A 17,534-nucleotide genomic window follows, 5' to 3' on the forward strand; every position below is an offset into this window, starting at 1 on the left:
ACCGTCCGTAACCGTTACCCGCTACCCCTTATGGCCACAGCCTTCGAGCTGCTCCAGGAAGCAGTTGTTTTCACTAAGCTTGACCTGCGGAACGCATACCATCTTGTGCGGATCAGACCTGGTGACGAGTGGAAGACCGCTTTCAACACGCCTACTGGTCACTATGAATACTTGGTGATCCTTCGGCCTGACCAACGCCCCAGCGGTGTTCCAAGCGCTCATAAACGATGTGCTTAGGGATATGCTTAACATATTTGTGTTCGTTTACTTGGATGACATCCTCATCTTTTCGAGCTCCCTTCAAGAACACACTAAGCATGTCAGACAAGTACTCAAACGCCTCCTGGACAGCCATCTGTACGTTAAGCCGGAAAAATGTGAATTCCATTCATCCCGAGTACAATTCCTGGGATTTGTAGTGGAACCCGGTCGAGTCCAAATGAACCCCAGGAAGGTAGGGGCAGTAGCGGATTGGCCCACCCCCAAATCCGTTAAGGAAGTTCAGCGTTTCCTGGGCTTCACAAACTTCAGCTTGGTGGCAGCCCCTCTCTCAGCTTTAACCAAGGGTGGCAATGCAAGGTTTTTGTGGGGAAGAGAAGCTGAGACGGCCTTCCAAGGACTCAAGCAGCGCGTTCTCTCTGCTCCCATCCTGATACTACCGACTACGGATGAACCATTTGTGGTGGAGGTAGACGCATCAGAGGTTGGTGTTGGAGCTGTCCTGTCTCAGAGGGGTGAAGACAAGAAGCTTCATCCGTGCGCTTTCTTCTCACACCGGCTTACCCCGACTGAGAGGAACTACGATGTGGGGGATCGTGAACTCCTAGCGGTTAAGATGGCATTGAAGGAATGGAGACACTGGCTCGAGGGGCTTCTCACCCGTTTCAAGTGCTTACGGACCACAAAAATCTGGAGTATATCCAGCAGGCGAAGCGGTTGAACTCTAGACAAGCTAGATGGTCTCTTTTCTTCAATCGATTCCAGTTTATCCTCACCTATCGGCCCGGGTCGAAGAATCTCAAACCGGATGCCCTGTCCCGAGTCTACGCTCCTGCCATTCGAGATGACACGGACATGCCTGTCCTTCCTGCTGCTAAGATTGTGGCTCCGATCTCGTGGCAAGTTGAGGATACCGTGAGACGTGCTCAAGCTAGCGAACCGGACCCGAAAGGAGGTCCTGCCAATCGGTTGTTTGTCCCCAAGGCAGTGAGGACTCAGGTCCTTCTGTGGGGGCACTCCTCTCGCCTCACCTGTCATCCGGGCGTAGGTCGCACCTTGGAGTTCATCCAGCGTAAGTTCTGGTGGCCTACCATAAGAGAAGACGTTGCCACTTTCGTCAATGCCTGTCCCGTGTGCTGCCAGGGCAAATCTTCTCACCTCCGCCCTCAAGGACTCCTTCACCCTTTACCTGTTCCCCACAGACCCTGGTCCCATATCTCATTGGACTTTATTACTGGACTTCCTCCATCCCATGGCAATACTACTATCCTAGTCATAATCGACAGGTTTTCAAAGGCGGCCAGGTTCGTCCCTCTGACTAAGTTACCTTCTGCCAAGGAAACGGCTGAGTTGGTAATTAATCATGTGTTCCGAGTCTTCGGCATTCCTCAAGATATGGTTTCTGACAGAGGTCCCCAGTTCGCCTCAAGGTTTTGGAAGGCCTTCTGCCAACTCATGGGGGCTTCTGCCAGTCTATCTTCAGGGTACCATCCGGAGTCCAACGGCCAAACAGAGAGGATGAATCAAGAGCTGGAAACCACCCTCCGATGTATGACTCGTGACAACCCGTCCACATGGTCATCCTTTATTGTTTGGGCCGAATACGCGCACAACACCTTGCGCTCCTCCACTGGTATGTCCCCGCACGAGTGTCAGTTTGGCTATGCTCCTCCATTGTTCCCGGACCAGGAGGCAGAAGTCAGAGTGCCTTCAGCCTTGAAGTTCGTCAGACGCTGTCGGCTTATGTGGAGGAAGACCCGTCTTAATCTTATGCGTTCCTCACAGAGGTACCAACAACAAGCCAACAGACGTCGCCGTCCCGGGCCTACCCTGCGCCCCGGCCAGAGAGTCTGGCTCTCCACAAGAGACTTACCTCTACGGGTGGAGTCTCGCAAGCTGTCCCAAAAATACATCGGTCCCTTCAAGGTTGCCAGGAGAGTTAACCCAGTTTCTTATCGCCTACACTTACCCAGATCCCTTAAGATTAATCCCACATTTCACATTTCATTGTTAAAACCTGTTGTTTTTTCTCCCCTTGTCCCGGCAGACAGACCTCCCCCTCCGCCTCGTGTCATTGGAGGCCAGCCGGCTTATACCGTCCATCGGATACTGGATTCCCGCCGGGTGCAGCGGTCCTGGCAGTATCTGGTGGACTGGGAAGGCTACGGTCCCGAGGAGCGCTCCTGGGTTCCTGCCAAAGACATCCTGGACCCTGACCTCATTCGTCAGTTCAGGGCCCTCCACCCTGAGAGAGCTGGTAGGAACGTCAGGAGCCGTTCCTAGGGGGGGATTCTGTCAGGATTTGGCCAGGGTTGTTCCGGGTTTTGGTCACTAGATGCCCCCATTGTGCTTTTTGACCTTATGTTTTTTCCCTTGTTCCCCATTATTATTTGCACCTGTGCCTCGTTTCCCCTGATTGTATTTAAACCCTTAGTTTCCCTCAGTTCTGTGCTCTGTGTTTGTATGTTAGCACCCAGCCCTAGTGTTCTGCGTATTCTTGTCGATTCCGGTGGATGCTCTTGTGGAATTCTGTTTTTGTTTTTGAGTATCTCTTGAGGCTTTTTTGTGCTATTCCTACCATCTTTTGGATTTACCATTTTTGTATTGAAGGACTTCTCCTTTTTTACTTTATTAAATACACCGTCTTAAGTACTGCTGTGTCTGCCTCATCTTCTGGGTTCTGCTGACTATTCGTGGCTCAGTTGGTTAAGTGACTGTTTCTCACTCCAGAGACCCAGGTTCGTAACCGGGTCCTGACAATCTTACCTGATGAAATTGCTGTACAATATGATCTTGTTGCCATCTGATGCACATTCAGATGTCATAAATCAGCACTGCAGAGCTCTCCTTGTCCTATGCCGTGCCTTGATTGTATTACTGTTGATGATATCTGGAAATGTGCATGCACACCCTGGCCCATCTACTGTTGCTAGCCTCAATTCTGACTTGTGCTCTGATATCTGCTTCACTGATTTCTCTTTTGTAAAAGCCTGGGTTTTCTGCACGTTAACACTAGAAGCTTATTACCTAAAATTAAGCAATTGAAAGTGTGGGTTCACAGCTCCAATCCAGATGTGTTGGTCATTACTGAGACGTGGATAAGGAAGAGTGTTTTTACTGATGTTAACCTTTCTGCTTATAACCATTTTCGGCAAGACAGATCTTTCAAATGTGGGGGAGTGGCAATCTTTACCAAGGATCACCTTCAGTGCTCGGTTGTCTCCACCAAGTCTGTCCCCAAACAATTTGATTTGCTGGTTTTAAGCATTCAACTTTCAAATAGCTTTTTGCTGACTTGTTGCTGGGTGCTATCGTCCTCCATCAGCACATGCCTGTACCCTACCTGCCCTAAGCTCTCTCCTCGCCCCTTACACTAAGTCTGAATTTGTCCTGCTAGGTGACCTAAACTGGGACATGCTTAAACCACCTGACCAATTCCTAAAGCAATGGGACTCCCAAAATATTTCTCAGATTATTACCAATCCCACAAGGTATGACTCCAAACACCCAGAAAAGGCTACTCTCCTCAATGTTATCCTCACAAATAATCCTGATAGATATCGGTCTGTAATGACCTTACTGATCACTGTTTTACAGCCTGTGTTCGTAATGGCTGCTCAGTGAAATGACCTGCCCTGATTTGTCATAGACGATTGCTAAAAAACTTTAATGAGAAAGCCTTCCTTCATGAACTGGCCTCTGTAAAATGGTATAGAATCAGCTCTGTCGAAGACACTTGGACCTTCTTTTTTATATTTTCAGTGATATTGTTAACAAACACGCCCCATAAAGAAAAATAGAATTAAAAACAGGTTCAGCCCCTGGTTCGACTGTGATCTTGCAGAGTTACTCCACCTCAAGTATTGAATTTGGCAAAAGGCTTGGCACATGCATACTCAGGCTGACTGGCTCTCGTTCAGGCAAAAGAGAAATAGGTGCACTCAGGCTATCCAGAAGGCCAAGTTAGTTACTTTAAGGAGCAGTTGTCTCTCTATGCGTCTAACCCCAAGAAGTTCTGGAAAACGGTGAAAGGTCTGTAGAATAAATCCCTCCTCACAGCTGCCCATGTTTCTTAATGTTGATGATGTGGTTGTTAATGACAAGAAGCACATGGCTGAGCTCTTTAATCACCACTTCATTAAGTCAGGATTCCTATTTGACTCAGCCATGCCTCCTTGCCCATCCAACATTTCCTCATCTCCCACCCCTTCTAATGCGACTATCCCCGATGCTTCTCCCTATTTTTCCCCTGCCCCGCTATAAAGTTTCTCCCTGCAGGCAGTCACTGAGTCCGAGGTGATAAGGGGCTCCTTAAACTTGACCCCAAAAAAGCATCTGGGTTAGATGGTTTAGACCCTTTCTTCTTTAAGGTTGCTGCCCCTATCATTGCCAAGCCTAACCTGTCTCTCCTTTCTGGGAAGGTTCACATTGCTTGTAAGGTAGCCATGGTTCGTCCTTTATATAAAGGAGGAGATCAAGCTGATCCTAACTATTATAGGCCTTTTTCTATTTTGCCCTGCTTATCGAAAGTGTTGGAAAAATGTGTCAATAATCAACTGACTGGCTTTCTTTATGTCTATAGTATTATCTCGGGTGTGCAATCTGGTTTCCGCTCAGGTTATGGATGTGTCACTGCAATCTTAAAGGTCCGCAATGATGTCACCATTGCCCTTGGGTCTTTTGCCTGATTTGCTAACTACCTCTCTCTACAACAAAGCTTTCTTCGTGTCCAACAAGCTTTCTCTACCCTTAACCTTGTTCTGAACACCTCCAAAACAAAGGTCATGTGGTTTGGTAAGAAGAATGCCCCTCTTCCACAGGTGTATTACTACCTCTGAGGGTTTAGAGCTTAAGGTAGTCACCTCATACAAGTACGTGGGAGTATGACTAGAAAGTGCACTGTCCTTCTCTCAGCACATATCAAAGCTGCAGGCTAAAATTCAATCTAGACTTGGTTTCTTCTATCGTAATCGCTCCTCTTTCACCCCAGGTGCCAAACTAACCCTGATTCAGATGACCATTCTACCCATGCTAGATTACGGAGATGTAATTTAAAGATCGGCAGGTAAGGGTGCTCTTGAGTGGCTAGATGTTCTTTACCATTCGGCCATCAGATTTGCCAACAAGGCTCCTTATAGGACATATCACTGCACTCTATACTCATCTGTAAACTGGTCATCTCTGTATACCCATCGCAAGACCCACTGGTTGATACTTATTTATAAAACCCTCTTAGGCCTCACTCCCCCCTATCTGAGATATCTACTGCAGCCCTCATCCTCCACATACAACACCCGTTCTGCCAGTCATATTCTGTTAAAGGTCCCCAAAGCACACACATCTCTGGGTCGCTTCTCTTTTCAGTTCGCTGCAGCTAGCGACTGGAACGAGCTGCAACAAACACTCAAACTGGACAGTTTTATCTACAATCTCTTCATTCAAAAGCTCAATCATGGACACTCTTACTGACAATTGTGGCTGCTTTGTGTGATGTATTGTTGTCTCTAGCTTCTTGCCCTTTGTGCTATTGTCTGTGCCCAATAATGTTTGTACCATGTTTAGTGCTGCTACCATGTTGTTGTTATGTTGTGTTGCTACCATGCTGTGTTGTCATGTGTTGCTGCCTTGCCATGTTGTTGTCTTAGGTCCCTCTTTATGTAGTGTTTTCTCTCTTGTCGTGATGTGTGTTTTGTCCTATATTTAAATTGTATTTATTTTTAATCTCAGGCCCCCGTCCCCGCAGGAGGCATTTTGGCTTTTTGTAGGCCGTCATTGTAAATAAGAATTTGTTCTTAACTGACTTGCCTAGTTAAATAAAGTTTAAATAAAATAAAAAATAAAAATCTCTTGAGAAACTGTGCAATGTGCTCACAGAAAAAAAATGAACAAAATGGAATTCAAATATTTGAACTGTTGCGGTCAGTTTTTAAATTATGGAGAATTACTGAAATATCGATTAATCGCTCAGAACTAGTGTGTGTGTGGTGTGTGTGTGTTTTATAGCCGTTTTAACCGTTTTTATAGCCGTTTTAAAAAATATAACAAATGTAGGACTACACAGGTCCTTTTTATGAATAACTTATTTGGCAGCTGCTGGCTGTATGTGTGTTCTTGTCCAACATAATGGTTATAATATAATAGTCCCTTTTCTTCAGAGACCACACTTGGCACAGACGGTTTTAACATGCCTTGGCACATAAAGCAAAAATTGACAGTAGCCACCGATGATGAAGTGTATGGGGCAGTGTTAAAGTATACTGAAGTGCTGGTACAGCACATTTAGCAGTCTGCTATGCATTTTAATAATAGCATCTACTCTACCCGAGATTGTTAGCCCTTTTCAAGCCATCTCTGTGCCCAAAACAAACTGTTGCCAACTAATGCCAAGTGCTTTAGTGCTCTAGGTGTAACACTGTGGTGTAGGTGGACAACAACACAACAGATTAGTAATAAGACAATCACTTTATACTGCTCAAAAAATAAAGGGAACACTTAAACAACACAATGTAACTCCAAGTCAATCATACTTCTGTGAAATCAAACTGTCCACTTAGGAAGCAACACTGATTGACAATAAATTTCACATGCTGTTGTGCAAATGGAATAGACAACAGGTGGAAATTATAGGCATTTAACAAGACACCCCCAATAAAGGAGTGGTTCTGCAGGTGGGGACCACAGACCATTTCTCAGTTCCTATGCTTCCTGGCTGATGTTTTGGTCACTTTTGAATGCTGGCGGTGCATTCACTCTAGTGGTAGCATGAGACGGAGTCTACAACCCACACAAGTGGCTCTGGTAGTGCAGCTCATCCAGGATGGCACATCAATGCGAGATGTGGCAAGAAGGTTTGCTGTATTTGTCAGCGTAGTGTCCAGAGCATGGAGGCGCTACCAGGAGACAGGCCAGTACATCAGGAGATGTGGAGGAGGCCGTAGGAGGGCAACAACCCAGCAGCAGGACCGCTACCTCCACCTTTGTGCAAGGAGGAGCAGGAGGAGCACTGCCAGAGCCCTGCAAAATGACCTCCATCAGGCCACAAATGTGCATGTGTCTGCTCAAACGGTCAGAAACAGACTCCATGAGGGTGGTATGAGGGCCCGAAGTCCACAGGTGGGGGTTGTGCTTACAGCCCAACACCGTGCAGGATGTTTGGCATTTGCCAGAGAACACCAAGTTTGGCAAATTCGCCACTGGCGCCCTGTGCTCTTCACAGATGAAAGCAGGTTCACACTGAGCACATGTGACAGACGTGACAGTCTGGCGACGCCGTGGAGAACATTCTGCTGCTTGCAACATCCTCCAGCATGACCGGTTTGGCGGTGGGTCAGTCATGGTGTGGGGTGGCATTTCTTTGGGGGGTCGCACAGCCCTCTATGTGCTCGCCAGAGGTAGCCTGACTGCCATTAGGTACCGAGATGAGATCCTCAGACCCCTTGTGAGACCATATGCTGGTGCGGTTGGCCCTAGGTTCCTCCTAATGCAAGACAATGCTAGACTTCATGTGGCTGGAGTGTGTCAGCAGTTCCTGCAAGAGGAAGGCATTGATGCTATGGACTGGCCCGCCCGTTCCCCAGACCTGAATCCAATTGAGCACATCTGGGACATCATGTCTCGCTCCATCCACCACAGACTGTCCAGGAGTTGGCGGATGCTTTAGTCCATGTCTGGGAGGAGATCCCTCAGGAGACCATCCGGCACCTCATCAGGAGCATTCCCAGGCATTGTAGGGAGGTCATACAGGCACGTGGAGGCCACACACACCACTGAGCCTCATTTTGACTTGTTTTAAGGACATTACATCAAAGTTGGATCAGCCTGTAGTGTGGTTTTCCACTTTAATTTTGAGTGTGACTCCAAATCCAGACCTCCATGGGTTGATAAATTTTATTTCCATTGAAATCATTTCCATTTTTGTTTGATTTTGTTGTCAGCACATTCAACTATGTAAAGAAAAAAGTATTTAATAAGAATATTTCATTCATTCAGATCTAGGATGTGTTATTTTAGTATTCCCTTTATTTTTTTGAGCAGTGTATATCGATCAAGGCATTGTTTTTATTGGCACGCTATTCTCTACTGCACGTGTCAAACTCATTCCATGGAGGGCTGACTGGCTGCGGGTTTTCACTCCTCCCTTGTACTTGATTAATGAATTAAGGTCACTAATTAGTAAGGAACTCCCCACACCTGGTTGTCTAGTTCTTAATTGAAAGGGAAAACCAAAAATCTGCAGACATTAGGCCCTCCATGGAACGAGTTTGAAACCCCTGCTATAGAGCACGTAAGTAACATAATATTACATACCAAAAAAATCGTTAATAGTTTTATATCATTTCAGAAGATCATCAAAAATAAGAAAGGCAATTGGGACATCTGTGCCGTTAAATCCATTTAGTCAATAACACGCCCCCCGTTAATCCCATCATGAGCAGAAAAGGGTAGGGCTAATGAGAACGAGAGCACCGCTAATGCAACAATTAGGAGTGGAAAGATGGAAATGGGTGCATTCCACCACCCTTCCACGTCTGTCTGCACTCGCAAAAAAAAAATCAATGGTTATTCCCATAGACTCCGGTGTGGGACTTGGAAGTGATAACTGTGCATTACAATGAGCCGTCTGTGTAATGAGAAAATGATCGATATCTTGCACAGTTCTGCGGGTGTTATCCTTCATTGTTGCCCAACAAACCCTCTGTAATTAAGAATTACACTCTCAACCATTAATACCTCTTCAGTTTCACTTCTGTACTATATAGAAGATGCTTTCTCACGAATAACTGCATCTGTATATTCTAATGTGAATTCGATAATTGCAGAAACAAATGGCTTTTTATAAAGAAATATTTCATGACAGTATTGAGAGAGACCGACATTAGGCCTGAGGCCCTTTCAAATAATTTTATTGATGAAAGTGCAATATCTACTTTCAGTAGATCGAGGCTTTGCTTGCCGATCAATCTTTCTTTGGACAACAGCAGTTCATACATATTCATTGCGGGAGGCTATTAATTTATTTTGTTTTTGTGTGTCCCAGCTGAGAGACAAAATTAAACATATCATCTCATTATAACATTGTAATTAGGTAGAATAAAGGGCTCTATCTAAGCTTTGAGATCTTTGAAGATGGGAAGATTAGCATAGCTCCAAAATGACTCTCAAAATGTGGCAGCTAATTACAATTTTGGAATTCACACGAGAGTGCAGAGCTGTCTGATGCTAAAAGATGCTAATGCTTGAATCCCACTATTTGAATAATGAGAATCCAATAGTCTTGGATATTAGTCTGTTTAGTAAAAAATATTGTGTTCACGTGTACTTTATAAGCCAAAATGTCTCAGTAAAACACAGGTCAATGTCTGTCAATCTGCTCTGTTCTGGCTTGATACAAAATGCAAAACTTCAAATTTCAAGGTCATGTGCACAAGTACAGTGAAATGCCTTTCTTGCAAGCTCCAAACCCAACAATTCTGTAATCAATATTAATGTAGCACTAAAAATAACATAAGGTAGAACAAATAAAGAAAGAAAAATATTAAGAACACAAGAAAGTAAGAAGTTATATACAGGGTCAGTTCCAATAACATATTTACAATGTGCAGGGATACTGGCGTGCTAGAGGTAGATATGTATGTATAGGGGTAAGGTGACTAGGTATCAGGATATATGATAAATGGAGTAGCAGCAGCGTAAATTATGATTGTATGTGAGTGTGTGCGTGTGTGTAGAGTCAGTATAAATGTGTGTGCATGTTTTGTGTGTTGGAGAATCAGTGTGTAGTGTGTGAGTGTGAGTCCTGTGAGTGTGCATCAGACATCATATAAATAAAATTCAACCATCAACTCAGATAGCCGTGTAGCCATTCTGTTAGCTATATAGCAGTCTTATGGCTTGGGGATAGAAGCTGTTCAGGTGCCTGTTGGTGTCAGACTTGATGCACCGGTACCGCGTGCTGTGCGGAAGCAGAGAGAACATTGTATGGCTTGGGTAGCTGGAGTCTTTAACGATTTTACGGGCCTTCCATTCACACAGCCTGATATGCCTAATCACAGGTAGAATTAATAGACTTGGACCATTATAGGGAGACACATACCGAATCATAAACTATATGTCCTTGACAAGAGTGAACTGAAGTTGCTGCATAGGCTGTCTGGAACTTGTAGCCTGTCATGCAGAGTCAGTACATACAACAATGAGCGTCAGTATGAACAATGTTGACAGAAAAATACTTTCTGACCAGCCAACTATAAAATGGCACACATTCAGATTAGCCCTATACCTATCTACCGTGAAGGTTGTATCATAAAATTAAATCAACTGTATGGAGAATGCAAGGAGATCTTCACCAAGCACAGCAATAACGGGTTTTCACCATTTTACAGCAGCTTGCCTCTGCTTGTACATAATACTATGGGGACCTCTGCTGGTTGTTTCTATTACTCAGCGAAGTACAGTCAACAAGACTCGGACACACAATAATGTCCATTCAATTACTCCAAACAGGGTTCAGGACATTATTGGGTGGAATATATTCCGAAAGGGCAGGCACTCAAGACAGGCAGAATGATGATGGTGTACTAATATCTCCTAACTGATAAGCAAGTGATGGGGGAGTAGGGAAGATAAAGATACAGGTTGCCGTTTATTGTCTTGTCCTAGAGGCAGAACTGAGTCATTTCCCCTTAGATAGGCCAGCTACAAAGTCAAAATTGGCTATATTGTAGAAATTCATGAAAACAAACATGTGCTTTTTGGTTTTTATTTAGGACTAGGGTTGGGCATTACGGTTAGCAGTGTGCTTAGAGTTAGAAGTCAAATCTAATTTTATGCCAGCTTGTGACCCCTCTGCAGAGCTGCCCCCAGAACAACATACATGATGAAAAACGCTAACCTGCGAGAATGACAAGGGGGTGGGGGGAACAGTGATGTCATACTGATCGACACAAAAGGTCACGTCAGCTGAGCTCTGTCAAAGCAGGTGGTGAGGCCCCTGGACAGTGTGTCACTGTGGATCTGAGGAGACGCCATGTCTTCTTATGAAGGTTACGCAAAGGAGTCGTCGGCTTTACTACTTCAATCTTTAGTAACGACCGATTTAATGTGTACAACCAATGCTAAGCTGTACAGAATAGGACATTAACCATGATCAGTCTTAAAGTAACAGTCCAGTAAAATCTCACTTTTAAAAGTTAACATTCTGTTAACTGATACTTAAATAATGTTGTTGACTCATCCTACACTCGTATTTGTGGCCAAAGCATAAATTGGAGGAAAAAGGAAACATTTGAAATTATAATCCAATGCTCAAGAGTTAAACCCTGTTCAATAATTTGCTCTTGGGTAGCAGTGGAAATCTAGCAATCTATATTTATCATCATACTTCCAGATGTTCCTACCATCGTCAGAGTTAAGCTTGTCATAAGATTATGACGTGCAATGAGATGCATTTCCTTCAGGGACTACTACAAACCCAGTGGTCCTACTGTAATCAGTGTGTCTTTCATCTAGAATGAGATCTCTCTGTGGCTGTCAACATTCTGAAAATAGAATGGCTACAGAGAGATTGGACAAATATAAAGCCTCCAGAGCTTTGGAGTTTTAAATAGATGCAATAGGAATCAAAACAAACTGGGTACCATTAGCATATGATACCGTATGCTAAGATACATGTAGATAATGTTGGCTGAAGACAGAAGAGTCTGGAGAGGGTTAGTCAGCTCCTATTCCCCTCCTGATGGAATAAGTTCATGTGAATCCATTGCAATGACGTTCTAGCAGTTGTGGAGGGAGCTGGAGGGGCCCGTTCTCACCTGTCCAACCTAATGGTCTCATTAAGAACAGACTCAATCAGGTCCCCTTCTCCACACCTCCAACCCCTCTTCCTAACCACGCTGACTTCTCTCATCCCCCTTTCCCTTGTGACTCAATGCCCACATGTAAGGCAGTTCACCACTCCCATAATGTGGGTCACAAGCTCAGCACAGCACTGGAGAAAAATGTGCTTATGAAAAGATTAGGCTACTCGTCTCATAAAAATAAAAATTCAAAGAAAATTGGAAAAACAAACTGCAGATAATGATGGTGACTAAAGTTGTTACTTTACAAAGGGAATGACTGCAGCTAGGTAGAACAGCAAGGCAGGCACACAGTTACAGATGAGAAGTATGGAGAGTGCTTATGTTTGTTTTTTTTGCATCAAGGTGACATAAATTAATGTTGACTGAAATACAAGCACACTAGATTAACAGTTTCAAGAAAAGCAGAAATAACAGGGAATGTCCCGGGGTTGGGCCTTGCAGTTAGGGTTTTATAAACTTGGAGGCATTACACATTATGCATGGGTGCATCGGATCAATAAACATCTCGAACGTTGCTGCAACCCAGGGGACGAAACAGCTTGCATGGTCACATGACTCACATCAACATATAATCCATTATAAAAATATATATCTGATGCACAACTGCTCAAATAATAAGCAACTCATATCCAGAAGCCCATGCCAAGCATCGTTATCTAACGAGGTTCTTGTTATCCGATATCCATTTTTTTTTTTTTTTTTTTTTTTTACCCCTTTTTCTCCCCAATTTCATGGTATCCAATTGTTTTCAGTAGCTACTATCTTGTCTCATCGCTACAACTCCCGTACGGGCTCGGGAGAGACGAAGGTTGAAAGTCATGCGTCCTCCGATACACAACCCAACCAAGCCGCAATGCTTCTTAATAACACAGAGCGCATCCAACCCGGAAGCCACCCGCACCAATGTGTCGGAGGAAACACCGTGCACCTGACAACCTTGGTTAGCGTGCACAGTAGAAGTTTAAATTCAGCAATTTTTTTCAGGATCATGATGAGCAAATAAATTCTGACAGAACGCACACAAGAACACAGGGACGTATTCATTACAGAAACCGTTTACTGCTTAAGAACCAAACGGAAGCACACCGCAAAACAAGAGTTTCTATTAGACAGGATTTATAGGATGACTGTCGGTGTGATCAAGCCGTTTCGGTTGCATTCGCATTATAGGCCCACCCATCTACCCCAACCATCCACCATAAACAGTGACGGTCGGTGCTGTTTAAGATGAGGGAGAACAATTGTTTTTTTATGAGCATGGCCTTATTTCTATTAAAGCATATTGGATGACTGTCATTCATATTCCACTCAACCAGCTCAACGTAACATCAGTAGATTTAGGCTACTACATGATACTCTAATTTCCGTGGCCTATGAATTAAAGTTTACAACGTAGGTGCACACAGGTCGAGAGAAAGATTGGGGGTGATTTTGTTCCGTTTGCTTCCATTTAAGAAGCGTTATTCAACAGAATCGGCAAAAATGAATACACCCCTGATCGCAGGCAAACAGTTAACTTTCATAGCCACATACAAACAGCTTGTTGTATTCCGTCTCGCATCTACGCACTCTCCTCCTCTCACCTTTTCCTATTGATTGTGGACTTCAATGCAGAACACATCAACTGTCTGTGACCAAGCAAAAAAAACTTTCCAAGCCAAATCTTCATATCATAACCGCTACACAGCCTACATCGTTGTCACCATATTAGCTAAAGTAACATCATAGTCAACATTACTAATATAACTAACGCGTTAGTAAACCCGCTACAATAAGCTCCTTGGTCACCATAGCAGCACGCGCTCCAGCAGGTATATCTCACTGGTCACCCACAAAGCCAATTCTTCTATTGGCCGCCTCTCCTTCCAGTTCTCTGCTGCCAATGTCTGGAACGAACTGCAAAAAATCCCTGGAGCTGGGGACTCATATCTCCCTTACTAACTTTAAGCAACAGCTGTCAGAGCAGCTCACAGTTCACTGCACCTGTACATAGCCCATCTGTAAATAGCCCATACAACTACCTCATCCCCATACTGTAATTATTTATTTATATTGCTCCTTTGCACCCCAGTATCTCTACTTGCACATTCATCTTCTGCACATCTACCATTCCAGTGTTTATTTGCTATATTGTAATTACTTCGCCACTATGGCCTATTTATTGCCTTACCTCCCTTATCCTACCAACATTTGCACATACTGTATATATACTTTTATCTACTGTATTATTGACTGTATGTTTGTTTATTCCATGTGTAACTCTGTGTTGTTGTATGTGTCAAACTGCTTTGCTTTATCTTAGCCAGGTCGCAGTTGCAACTAGCCTACCTCGTTAAATAAAGGTGAAATTAAAAAATTAAACAATCATGCAGTAAGTGTAAGCAGATTAGCAGTTACACCGGCGGGCACAAGTGGCAATCAATTTTTAAACCAGAAGCTTACCTTGACTTGGAAAAGATCCAGTGTTGGATAGTCATAGCATACTAACATAGCATTGTTACAACACAGAGGCGGATGCAAGATGCAAGCAACGATGGTTTTAATGAATGTAGTTCACAGCAGCAACATGACAGACAGACTGTACTCAGAAGGAATCCGACCCAGGAACTCGGGCGCATCTTCCGATCATAACGTGCTGAGAAAACCAGGGGAGTGTGTCCAGATGAGTAGGAAGGAGCACAGCAGATAATCCACACAAGAGAAGAGCACGGACACACGACACAACCTCAGAGAAGAAACAACGATCTGACAACAAGAAACACTGGTAACAGAACATATAAAGGGAAGATAAGTGGTTCCAGCTGGCGCAGACAATCAGGCCGAGATTGGGAAACCACGCCCACACAAACACTGGAGAGAGAGAGAGAGAGAGAGAGAGAGAGAGAGAGAGAGAGAGAGAGAGAGAGAGAGAGAGCGAGAAAGAGAGACGGAGGCAGTGGATTCATGAACCGTGACAATACCCCCTAGGAACGCCTCTGGCGTTCCCAGGCGAATTTACCTGTCGATTGAAATCATCGATAAGGGAGTGATCCAGAATGTCCCTAGCAGGTACCCAACTTCTCTCCTCCGGGCCGTAACCCTCCCAGTCCACCAGGTACTGGAATCCGCGTCCCCTCCTTCTAGAGTCCAAAATACGATTGACAGAAAAGGTGGTCTCCCCATCAACAAGTCGTGGCGGCGGGGGAACCGGGACCGGCGGGTTAATGCGTGCCTGAAACACAGGTTTTATTTTAGACACATGAAAGGTAGGATGAATTCTCCTATACGCCGGAGGAAGCTTGAGCCGGACCGCCACCGGACTAATGATCCTGGTGACTCTGAACGGGCCGATAAATTTGGGGGCAAGCTTGTTCGAAACGGATCGGAGTGGAATGTTCTTAGTAGAAAGCCACACTCTTTGGCCAACGACGTATACCGGAGGCTTCGACCGGTGGCGATCGGCCTTAGCCTTGGTGCGCGCCCCCACCCGGAGAAGAGTCTCACGGGCTCTGCTCCATGCGTGACGGCACCTCTGGATGAAAGCGTGAGCGGAGGGAACAGTGACCTCGGACTCCGTACTGGGAAAGATAGGTGGCTGGTAACCTAAACTACACTCAAACGGAGAGAGACCCGTGGCTGCCACTGGCAACGAATTGTGAGCGTACTCAACCATAGAGAGTTGTTGACTCCAGGAAGAGGGATTCTTAGAAACCAAACATCGCAACACTCTCTCCAAATCTTGGTTGGCCCTCTCCGTTTGACCGTTGCTCTGGGGATGAAACCCTGAAGACAGGCTGACACTCGCTCCCAGTAACCTACAAAACTCTTGCCAAAACTTGGACACAAATTGGGGCCCCGGTCAGAAACTACGTCCATCGGCAGGCCATGTAAGCGAAAGACGTGATCCACGACAGTTACCGCTGTCTCCTTGGCAGATGGTAATTTAGGCAAGGGAATAAAATGAGCCGCCTTCGAGAACCGGTCCACCACGGTCAAAACAACCGTCTTGCCCTGGGAGGGCGGGAGGCCGGTAACAAAATCTAGCGCGATGTGGGACCAGGGTCTCGAAGGGACCGACAGCGGTTGGAGTAACCCATCTGGGGGTCGATTAGAAGTCTTCCCAGTGGCACAAACCGAGCAGGCCAAGACAAAACTGTGAATGTCACGAGCCATCAATGGCCACCAAAAGCGTTGCTTAACCAAAAGCTAGTGCGGCTGACTCCTGGATGACACGCTACGTTGGAGCAGTGCCCCCACCGAATAACATCGGACCGACACCCTCCGGCACAAACAACCGATTAGGCGGGCAACCGGGCGGAGGCGTGACCCCCTCTAAGGCCGTTTTGACCTCGATTCAACCTCCCATGTGAGTGTGGAGACCACTAGGGTCCCGGGTAGGATGCACTCGGGAGTGGATGGGCGTTCGGAATGGTCAAAAATGCGAGAAAGGGAATCGGGTTTGACATTCTTGGAACCCGGGCGATACGAGAGAGAGAAGTCAAAACGTCCGAAAAGAGTGCCCACCGCGCCTGCCTGGAGTTGAGTCGCTTGGCGGTTCTGATATACTCCAAATTCTTGTGATCGGTCCAAACTATAAAAGGTACCCCGAACCCTCTAACCAATGGCGCCACTCCTCCAGTGCTAACTTCACTGCCAACAACTCTCTGTTGCCAATGTCGTAGTTGCGTTCCGCAGGTGATAACCGATGGGAAAGGAACGCGCAAGGGTGCATCTTGTCGTCAGAAGAGGAACGTTGGGAAAGTACCGCACCTACCCCCACCTCTGAAGCGTCCACCTCCACCACGAACTGACGCGAGGGATCGGGAGCTATGAGGATAGGAGCCGAAACAAAGCGGCTCTTGAGTTTGGCGAATGCAGCCTCGGCTGTATCGGACCACCTGAACGTCACTCTGGGAGAGGTTAAGGCGGTAAGAGGAGCGACTATCTGGCTAAAGTTGCGAACGAAACGCCGGTAGAAATTGGCGAATCCCAGAAACCTCTGTAGGGCCTTACGGGAATCTGGGCTTGGCCAATCCACCACAGCCTTAACCTTGTCGGGATCCATGCGAATACCTTCAGTCGAGACGATGTAACCTAGGAATGGAACGGATTGTGCATGAAAAATGCATTTCTCCGCCTTGACAAAAAGTCCATTCTCCAGCAACCTCTGAAGCACTCGTCTGACGTGTTGAGCGTGTTCCTGGAGAGAAGAAGAAAAAATCAGTATGTCATCCAGGTAAACATATATGAACTGATCAATCATATCTCTCAGCACGTCATTGACGAGTGCCTGGAAAACCGCTGGGGAGTTGGATAGCCCAAAAGGCATGACCAAATATTCGAAGTGCCCTCTGGGGGTGTTAAACGCGGTCTTCCATTCGTCCCCCTCCCTTATGCGAACCAAATGATATGCATTACGTAAATCCAACTTAGTGAACACGGATGCTCCCTGTAACCTTTCAAAGGCGGAGGACATCA

General features: G+C 45.5%; 1 long non-coding RNA gene across 1 annotated transcript; it reads right to left on the bottom strand.

Moving 5' to 3' along the window:
- Nucleotides 1-14,603: 14,603 nt before the first annotated feature.
- Nucleotides 14,604-15,903, bottom strand: LOC135517272 (uncharacterized). The gene is made up of 2 exons (XR_010452018.1): nucleotides 15,076-15,903; nucleotides 14,604-14,927 (listed from the first exon to the last, which is right to left on the bottom strand). It is a non-coding gene; the product is annotated as an uncharacterized LOC135517272 (long non-coding RNA).
- Between the last annotated feature and the right edge of the window lie 1,631 nt (nucleotides 15,904-17,534).

Source organism: Oncorhynchus masou, chromosome 28 (genome assembly GCF_036934945.1).
Source record: "Oncorhynchus masou masou isolate Uvic2021 chromosome 28, UVic_Omas_1.1, whole genome shotgun sequence".
In the NCBI taxonomy this organism is placed as follows: Eukaryota; Metazoa; Chordata; class Actinopteri; order Salmoniformes; family Salmonidae; genus Oncorhynchus; species Oncorhynchus masou.